The sequence below is a fragment of the Saccopteryx bilineata genome, chromosome 4 (assembly GCF_036850765.1).
Source record: "Saccopteryx bilineata isolate mSacBil1 chromosome 4, mSacBil1_pri_phased_curated, whole genome shotgun sequence".
NCBI classification, from domain to species: domain Eukaryota; kingdom Metazoa; phylum Chordata; class Mammalia; order Chiroptera; family Emballonuridae; genus Saccopteryx; species Saccopteryx bilineata.
The window spans coordinates 130,411,895-130,421,051 of NC_089493.1; the positions used below are offsets into that span (position 1 = coordinate 130,411,895).

The following is a 9,157-nucleotide window of genomic DNA, read 5'->3' on the forward strand; positions in this document are numbered from 1 at the left end:
AAAATAGTTTATAAAAAATAAGAGTTTTCCAGACAAGCAAAAGCTAAAGGAGCTCATCATCACTAAACTGATATTACAAAAAAAAAAAAAAAAAAGTAGTTGCCTGACCAGGCAGTGGAGCAGTGGATAGAGCATCGAACTGGGATGCAGCGGACCCAGGTTCAAGACCCCGAGGTTGCCAGCTTGAGTGCGAGTTCACCTGGTTTGAGCAAAAGCTCACCAGCTTGGACCCAAGGTCGCTGGCTCAAGCAAGGGGTTACTCGGTCTGCTGAAGGCCCACGGTCAAGGCACATATGAGAAAGCAATCAATGAACAACTAAGGTCTTGCAACGAAAAACTGATGATTGATGCTTCTCATCTCTCTCCACTCCTGTCTGTCTGTCTGTCCCTGTCTATCCTTCTCTCTGACTCTCTGTCCCTGTAAAAAAAAAAAAAAAAAAAGTTAATTGCAGCATTATTTACAGTAGCTGAAAGCTTTTCTTCTAAGATTAGAAACAAGAAAAGGATGCCCACCCTTGCCACTTTTATTTACTATAGTTTTGGAAGTTCTAGCCAGAGAAATTAGGCAAGAAGAAGAAATAAGAGGAATCCAAATCATAATGGAAGAAGTAAAACTGTCATTATTTACACTTAACATGACACTACATATAGAAAACCCTAAAGATGTCACCAAAAAACTGTCCGAACTAATAAATAAATTCAGTAAAACTGCAGGATACAAAATCAACATTCAGAAATCAGTTGCATTGCATTTCTGGATTGCATTACACAGAAAGAGAAATTAAGAAATAATCCCATTTACAATTGCACCAAAAAGAATACCATTTTTAGAAGCTGTTGTTTGCAAATATCTTCTCCCATTCAGTCAGTTGACTTTTTTCTTTTGCTGAGTTTATATTTCTTAATCTCCTTCACCTTTTTTGCCCATCTTCCATTGTCTAACCCTCTGGTAATTATCTGTTTTCTGTCTATGAGTCTATTTGTTTTGTTTGTTCATTTGTTTAGATTTTCAGATTCCACATATATGTGAAACAATACAGTATTTGTAAAGTTAAGTTGTTTATTTGAAATTTTCTTATTTCCTGGAGTAAACATTTGTTGCTATGAACTTCCCTCTGAGAACTGCTTCTGCTGCATAAGTCTCTCTCTGACTTATTTCACTTCGCAGAATATCCTCTAGGTCCACCTATATTGCCACAAATGGCAAGATTTCATTCTTTTTTATGGCTGAATAATACTACATTGTGTATACATACTACATTCTCTTTATCCATTCATCTGTGGTGGACATATAAGTGCATATAGAAGGAACATACCTCAACATTATAAAAGCCATATATGACAAGCCCACAACTAACATCCTACTTGGTGATGAGAAAAATTGAAGAAGGCAAAAATAAATGAAAAAATATTGCATGCTCACAGATGGGAAGAACTGATATTGTTAAAATGTCCATACTAACTACCCATAACCTACAGACTTGATTCAACCTCATAAAAATTCTAATGGCATTTTTCACAGAAATAGAACAAATAATCCTAAATTTGTATGGAAGCCAAAAAAAAAAATACCTTGAATAGCCATAGCAATCTTGAGAAAAAAGAACAAAGTTGGAGACATCATGGTTTCCTGATTTCAAACTATATTACAAAGCTATAGTAATCAAAACGGTACGGCATCGGCATAAAAACAGACATATAGATCATCGATAAAACAGAAATAAACTTACACATAAATGGTCAATTAATTGATGACAAAGGTGCCAAGAATATACAATGAGGAAAAGGCATCTCTTTAATAAATGGTGACGGAAAAACTGGATTGCTGTAGTTCAAAAGAATGAAAATGGACCATCCTTTTACACCATACACAAAATTTAACTGAAAAAAATTTAAAAACTTGAATATAAGACCTGAAACCATAAAAACCCCACAAGAAAACATAGGCAGTAAGCTCCTTGACATTAATCTTTGAAATGATATTTTTTTAGATATGATACCACAAGCAAAGGCAACAAAAGCAAAAATAAACAAGAGAGACTACCTCAAACTAAAATGCTTCTGCAGGAAACAGAAAACTAGCAACAAAATGAAAAGCAACTTACTAAATGGGAGAAATCATTTGCAAATCATATACTTGATAATGGATTAACAGCCAAAATATATAAAGAATTTATACAACTCAATAGCAAAAAAAAAATCAATTTTTAAAATGGGCAGAAGAGCTGAATAGACAGTTTCCAAAGAAGACATATGGATGGCCAACAGCTACAGGAAAATATGCTTAACATTACTATCAACAAAATATAACGCAAAACCATGAGATACCATCTCACACCTGTTAGAATGGCTATCATCAAAATGGCAAGTAATAACAAGTGTAGGCGAGGATGTAGAGGAAAGGAAACCCTCATGCACTGTTGATGAGAATGTAAATTGGTGAAGCCACTGTAGAAAACAGTATGGAGGCTCCCCCAAAATTAAAAATAGGACTGCCTTATGGTCCAGAAATTCCACTTCTGGACATTTTTACAAAGAAAATGAAAACACTAACTTGAAAAGATATATACACCCCCACGTTCATTGCATTATTTATAATAGCTAAGATATAGAAACAACCCAAATGTCTGTCGATGAATGAATGGATGGAAAGAAAATGTGGTGTATAATCTGTCATTTTCTGTCCTTTTGTAAGACTTTGGATTTCCTCATTTCTTCTTTTCTCACCAGTTGTATTCTGTTTGTTGGCCCACCATCTCACGGGAATGATGGATGCAGAGTCCACAGCCACTGCACCATCGCTGCAGAGCTGGTTTCTGCCGACAAAACTGAAGATGACACTCTGGCTCCTTCTACCTCTGCAGAGAAAGCGGAGAGTCTGGATGTAGATAGTGAAGCTAAAAAGCTAATGGTTTTAGGACAGAAACATCTGGTGATGAGGATATTCCAGCAGCTGTCAATGCATTCTAGGAAGCAGCTAGTCTTTTAGGTAAGAAGTATGGAGAGATGGCTAATGAGTGTGGAGAAGCTTTCTTTTTCTATGGGAAATCACTCCTAGAGTTAGCAAGAATGGAGAATGGTGTGTTGGGAAATGCCCTGGAAGGTGTGCATGTGGAAGAGGAAGAAGGAGAAGAAAAAAACCCCAGAAGAATCTCTGGTAAAAAATAATAACATAGGCCCTGGCTGTTTGGCTCAGTGGTAGAGCGTTGGCCTGGCGTGCAGGAGTCCCGGGTTCGATTCCCAGCCAGGGCACACAGGAAAAGCGCCCATCTGCTTCTCCACCCCTCCCCCTCTCCTTCCTCTCTGTCTCTCTCTTCCCCTCCCACAGCCAAGGCTCCATTGGAGCAAAGTTGGCCCAAGCGCTGAGGATGGCTCTGTGGCCTCTGCCTCAGGCGCTAGAACGGCTCTGATTGTGGCAGAGCGATGCCCCAGATGGGCAGAACATCGCCCCCTGGTGGGCATGCCAGGTGGGTCCCGGTCGGGCACATGCAGGAGTCTGTCTGACTGCCTCCCCGTTTCCAACTTCAGAAAAATACAAAAAAATAAAAAAATAACATAGATGAGGAGGCAAGGAAAGAGTTGAGAGAACAAGTTTATGACACCACGGGAGAAAAAGAAGAAGCAAAAATAACAGAAGACAAGTCTCTGATAAAGCCTAAAATTGATAAAGAAAAGGAGACTTGAAATGGAGATGGGTGGAAGAGAAGATAGGAGCAGCAGCACCTGAAGGACTGACTGAAGGGGAGGTCACTTCTGGGAATCCAGAAATTGAAGTATCAGATGCTGAGGAAGGAAAATCAGTTTCTGCAACTGACATCCAAGAAGAGTACAGAGAAAAAGGAGGTCAGGCAAAGCAGGGAAAAGTAATTATGAGCATAGGGAAGAAGCCAAAAGAAGCTTCAGTAGCCCACTGTGACTCTAGAAAAGCAGGGAACTGCAGTGGAGGTAGAAGCAGAGCCTATAGATTCAACAGGCAAGCCAGTGGATGTGGGTGCGGATGAGTTAAAGGAGGAGATAGCTGCCTCTGAGAATGGTCCAGGAGAAGCTGTTCTTGAGCAGCTGGTAAGGCAAGGAGTGCCTTCTGCTGAAGAGTCACCAGAGGTGACAACAGAGGCTGCAGAAGATGGATCACAAGTCTCTGAGAAGCCTGGGTATGCCACAGTTCTAAGGATGGTGTAGTGAATGGACTGTCAGTTTCAGGAGACCAGACTCCTATTGAGCCAGAGACAGATGCAGAAGGATTGACAGAAAGAAAAAATGGCTCCGGAGTAGAAGAGAAGGTCAGGGCCGAGGTGGTTCCTAACCAGCAGGAAACTAAGCTGTTTGTAGAAGAGTCTGGGGCAGCTGGAGATGGGTTTGAGACCAAGGTAGCCCAGGGGGCTACTGAGAAATCCCCTGATAACAAAGTTAAGATAGCTGCTAATGAAGAAACACAAGAGAGAGAACAGATGAAAGAGGGTGAAGAAACTGAGGGCTCAAAAGAAGAGGATAAAGAAAACGACAAGACTGAAGAAACACCAAATGATTCGTTTCTTTTTTTTTTTTTTTTTTTTACAGAGGAGAGGGAGAGACAGAGAGAGAGAAGGGGGGAGGAGCTGGAAGCATCAACTCCCATATGTGCCTTGACCAGGCAAGCCCAGGGTTTCGAACCGGTGACCTCAGCATTTCCAGGTCGACACTTTATCCACTGCACCACCACAGGTCAGGCCAAATGATTCATTTCTTGAAAACAAGTCTCTTCAAGAAAATGAAGAGGAAGAGATTGGAAACCTAGACCTTTCCTGGGATATGCTGGATTTATAAAAGATCATTTTTAAAAGGCAAGAAACAGGCCCTGGCCGGTTGGCTCAGTGGTAGAGCGTCGGCCTGGCATGCAGAAGTCCCGGGTTCGATTCCCGGCCAGGGCACACAGGAGAAGCGCCCATCTACTTCTCCACCCCTCCCCCTCTCCTTCCCCTCCCGCAGCGAGGCTCCATTGGAGCAAAGGCTTCTCCACCCCTCCCCCTCTCCTTCCTCTCTGTCTCTCTCTTCCCCTCCCGCAGCGAGGCTCCATTGGAGCAAAGATGGCCCGGGCGCTGGGGATGGCTCCTTGGCCTCTGCCCAGGCGCCTGAGTGGCTGTGGTCCTGACAGAGCGACCCCCCGGAAGGGGCAGAGCGTCGCCCCTGATAGGCGTGCCAGGTGGATCCCGGTCGGGCGCATGTGGGAGTCTGTCTGACTGTCTCTCCCCATTTCCAGCTTCAGAAAAAATAATAATAATAATAAATAAATAAAAGGCAAGAAACAAAAGAAGCTCAGCACAGGCACATCTTAAACTTGGAGAAGTTAGTGTTGAATCTGAGAATTATGTCCAAGCTGTGGAGGAGTTCCAAGCTTGCCTAAACCTGCAAGAGTAGTACCTGGAAGCCCGTGACTGTCTCCTTGCAGAGACCCACTACCAGCTGGGCTTGGCCTATGGGTACAACTCTTACTATGGTGCAGTGGCACAGTTCAGCAAACCTATTGATTTGTTATGTATATTTTTACCACAATTTCTAAAATGGCAGGTGACACAATGAAATATTGTCTACAATAAAAAGAAATGAGCTATCAGTCACAAAAAGACCCACATGGACCTTCCTTCCTTCCTTCCTTCCTTCCTTCCTTCCTTCCTTCCTTCCTTCCTTCCTTCCTTCCTTCCTTCCTTCTTTCCATCGAAGCTCAGTTGGTTAGAGCGTTGTCCCAATTCATAAAGGTCACAGGTTCAATCCTCAGTCAGGGCATATATGAGAATCAACCAATGAATGCATAAATAAGTGGAACAACTAAATAGGTGTTTCTTTCTTTCTCTCTCTCTCTCTCCCCTCCCCTCCTCTCTAAAATCAATCAATAACAATAAACAAATAAATGCTGATTGCTAAGTGAAAGAAACCAATCTAAAAAGCTCTACCTACTTTATGATTCCAACTCTGTGGCATCCTGGGGGGAAAAAAACTACAGGGCCTTTTAAAATACCAGTGGTTACCAGGTGTTCAGGAGTGAGAAGGATGGGGTGGGAGGAAGGAGGGATGAATGGGTGAAAAACAGAGGACTTTTAGGGCAGTGAAAGTACTGCATATGCTATTACAATGTTGGAGACATTGGCTTAGGCGTTGGCCAAAACTCACAGAATGTGCAGCACAGAGGAAACCTGACTGTACACCAAGGGCTTTAGTTAATAAAAATATATCAATACTGTTTCATCAATTGTAAAACATGTTAGGATTGATGCAAGAGATTCATAATAAGGGACACTGGGAGCAGGGAAAGCAGATACATTGGAGCTATGTATCTATGTACAATGTTCTATTTTCCACTTATTTTTCTGTAACCAAAAAAAATAATAATAAAGTCAACTTCTTCCCAAGGCCACTTTCTTGTGTACATCCAAGAAGAGTGAAGCTGTGGAGAGAAGGCTAGGAGCCACAGGAACTCTCCAGGGACTGCAGGTGTTCTCTAAGGTCTGAGGTTCCTGTGCACACCACTGTTTATGTCCTCTTTCACCTCCATAGCGTGGGCATGAGATCTATCCAGGTGCCTTTCACCTACCTACAAGCTCACTGGAGCATGTTCCCAAGCCCATTTTGGCCTTGAACAAAGGAAGCAAGCAATATCAACAGGGTGTTACTACACGCACCTGGCCTCTCCACCTACAGTCTCTCTGGTTCATGGGCCAGTGCCCTGGATGCCACGGGCAACTAGCTTTCCGAAACCATCTGGCACAGATAGTTGACAGTGAGACTTCTTCTACATAAGATCACTTTTTAAAAGAATTTATTTATTGATTTTATAGAGAGAGGAGGCAGTGGGGGAGAGGGAGAAGCAAGAACCATCAACTCAGAGTTGCTTCCCTTTAGTTGTTCATTGATTGCTTGTCATATGTGCCTTGACCGGGAATCAAACCTGGGACATTCACAGCTGGGCTGATGCTCTGCCACTGAGCCAACCAGCCATGCCTTAGGCTTGGTTCTTTATTATACTTTCTTTTTTTTTTACATAGGCAGAGATAGACAGGGACAGACAGACAGGAATGGAGAGAGAGATGAGAAGCATCAATCATTAGTTTTTCATTTCACGTTGCGACTTCTTAGTTGTTCATTGATTGCTTTCTCATATGTGCCTTGACCGCAGGCCTTCAGCAGACTGAGTAACCCCTTGCTGGAGGCAGCGACCTTGGGTCCAAGCTGGTGAGCTTTTTGCTCAAACCAGATGAGCCCGCGCTCAAGCTGGTGACCTTGGGGTCTTGAACCTGGGTCCTTCCGCATCCCAGTCCGATGCTCTATCCACTGCGCCACCACCTGGTCAGGCTATACTTTCTAATTCTGTTGAAGTTTTCCCTAAGATCTTCAATTCCATTCTCAAGTTTGGTGAGCATTCACATGACCATTTCTCTGAATTCTTTATCAGGCAAATTACTTATCTCCATTTCCCAAAGGTTGTTTGTTTGTTTTTTCTGGAGAGTTTTCTTTTTTCTTTTTTTGAGAGATATTCTTCTGTCTTTTTATTTTGCTTGACTTTCTATGTTTGTTCATAAAAATTAGAAAAAAAAAATAGCTACAAAGTGGTCTATGTAGCCTGACCTGTTGTGGTGCATCGGATAAAACGTCCCGGAATGCTGAGGTCACCAGTTCAAAACCCTGGGCTTGCCCGGTCAGGGCACATATGGAAGTTGATGCTTCCTGCTCTTCCCCACTTCTCTCTCTCCTCTTTCTCTAAAAATGAAGAAATAAAATCTAAAAATATGTAGTTCTTAGAAAATATTCTTGAACTTAAATTCCTATCCACTTGCCTGACCAGGCAGTGGCGCAGTGGATGGAGTGTTGGACTGGGGTGCGGAGGACCCAGGCTCGAGACCCCCGAGGTCACCAGCTTGAGTGCGGGCTCATCTGGTTTGAGCAAAGCTCACCAGCTTGGACCCAAGGTCGCTGGCTTGAGCAAGGAGTTACTCGCTGTGCTGTAGCCCCTCAGTCAAGGCACATATGAGAAAGCAATCAGTGAATAACTAAGGTGCTGCAAAGAAGAATTGATGCTTCTCATCTCTCTCCCTTCCTGTCTGTCTGTCCCTATCTGTCCCTCTCTCTGTCAAAAATTAAAAAAAATATATATATATATGCACCCCTATGTTCATTGCAGCATTACTAATAACAACCAAGATATGCAAACAATCTTGGTATCGATCAATAGAAGATTCAGCAATAAAATGGAATATTATTCAGCAATAAAGATGAATGTAATCTTGCCACCTGTGACAAAATGGATAACAAGGATAACCAAGAAGGTATTATAATAAGTGAAATAAGTCAGACAGAGAAAGACAAATACTGAATGATTTTACTTATATATGTAATCTAAACAAAACAAACAAAGAAACAGACCCTCAGATATATGGAACTAAACAATGACTGTCAAAGGGGATGGGGTGGGGGGTGGGACCTTAAAAATAAAGTATCGGCCCTGGTCGTTTGGCTCAGTAGAAGAGCGTCGGCCTGGCGTGTGGATGTTCTGGGTTCGATTCCTGGCCAGGGCACACAGGAGAAGCACCCATCTGTTTCTCTACCCTTCCCCTTCTCCTTTCTCTCTATCTCTCTCTTCCCCTCCCACAGCCAAGGCTCCATTGGAGCAAAGTTGGCCTGGGCACTGAAAATGGCTCCATGGCCTCCACCTCAGGTGCTAAATAGCTCCGGTTGCAACAGAAAAATGCCCCAGATGGGCAGAGTATCGCCCCCTAGTGGACTTGCCAGGTGGATCCTGGTCAGGTGCACGCAGGAGTCTCTGCCTCCCTGCTTCTACTTCAGAAAAATACAAAAATAAAACAAACTATCAATCACAAAAACAAAAACGCTGGTAACAATAAAATATTGCCAAAACATTTTAAAAGGGAGGAAGGAAGGAAGGAAGGAAGGAAGGAAGGAAGGAAGGAAGGAAGGAAGGAAGGAAGGAAGGAAGGCCAAGTCTTCCCCTCTCGCCACACAGTCCTGGGGGTAGAACACACACGGTGCCCATGTCCACAGTGTCAGGGTTCCACTTTTCCATTCTGATGCTTCTGAATTTCACCTCCTGCAAAAGTGGAGGCAGAGATTTAGATGAGTTGCTCTCATATGAGCTCTCAGTTCTAACTGTATAATAAGTTTGCTCTGTTCT

General features: G+C 42.8%; 1 pseudogene; it reads left to right on the plus strand.

Moving 5' to 3' along the window:
- The first annotated feature begins 2,945 nt into the window (after window positions 1-2,945).
- Window positions 2,946-6,539, plus strand: LOC136335541 (nuclear autoantigenic sperm protein-like; annotated as a pseudogene).
- Window positions 6,540-9,157: the final 2,618 nt, after the last annotated feature.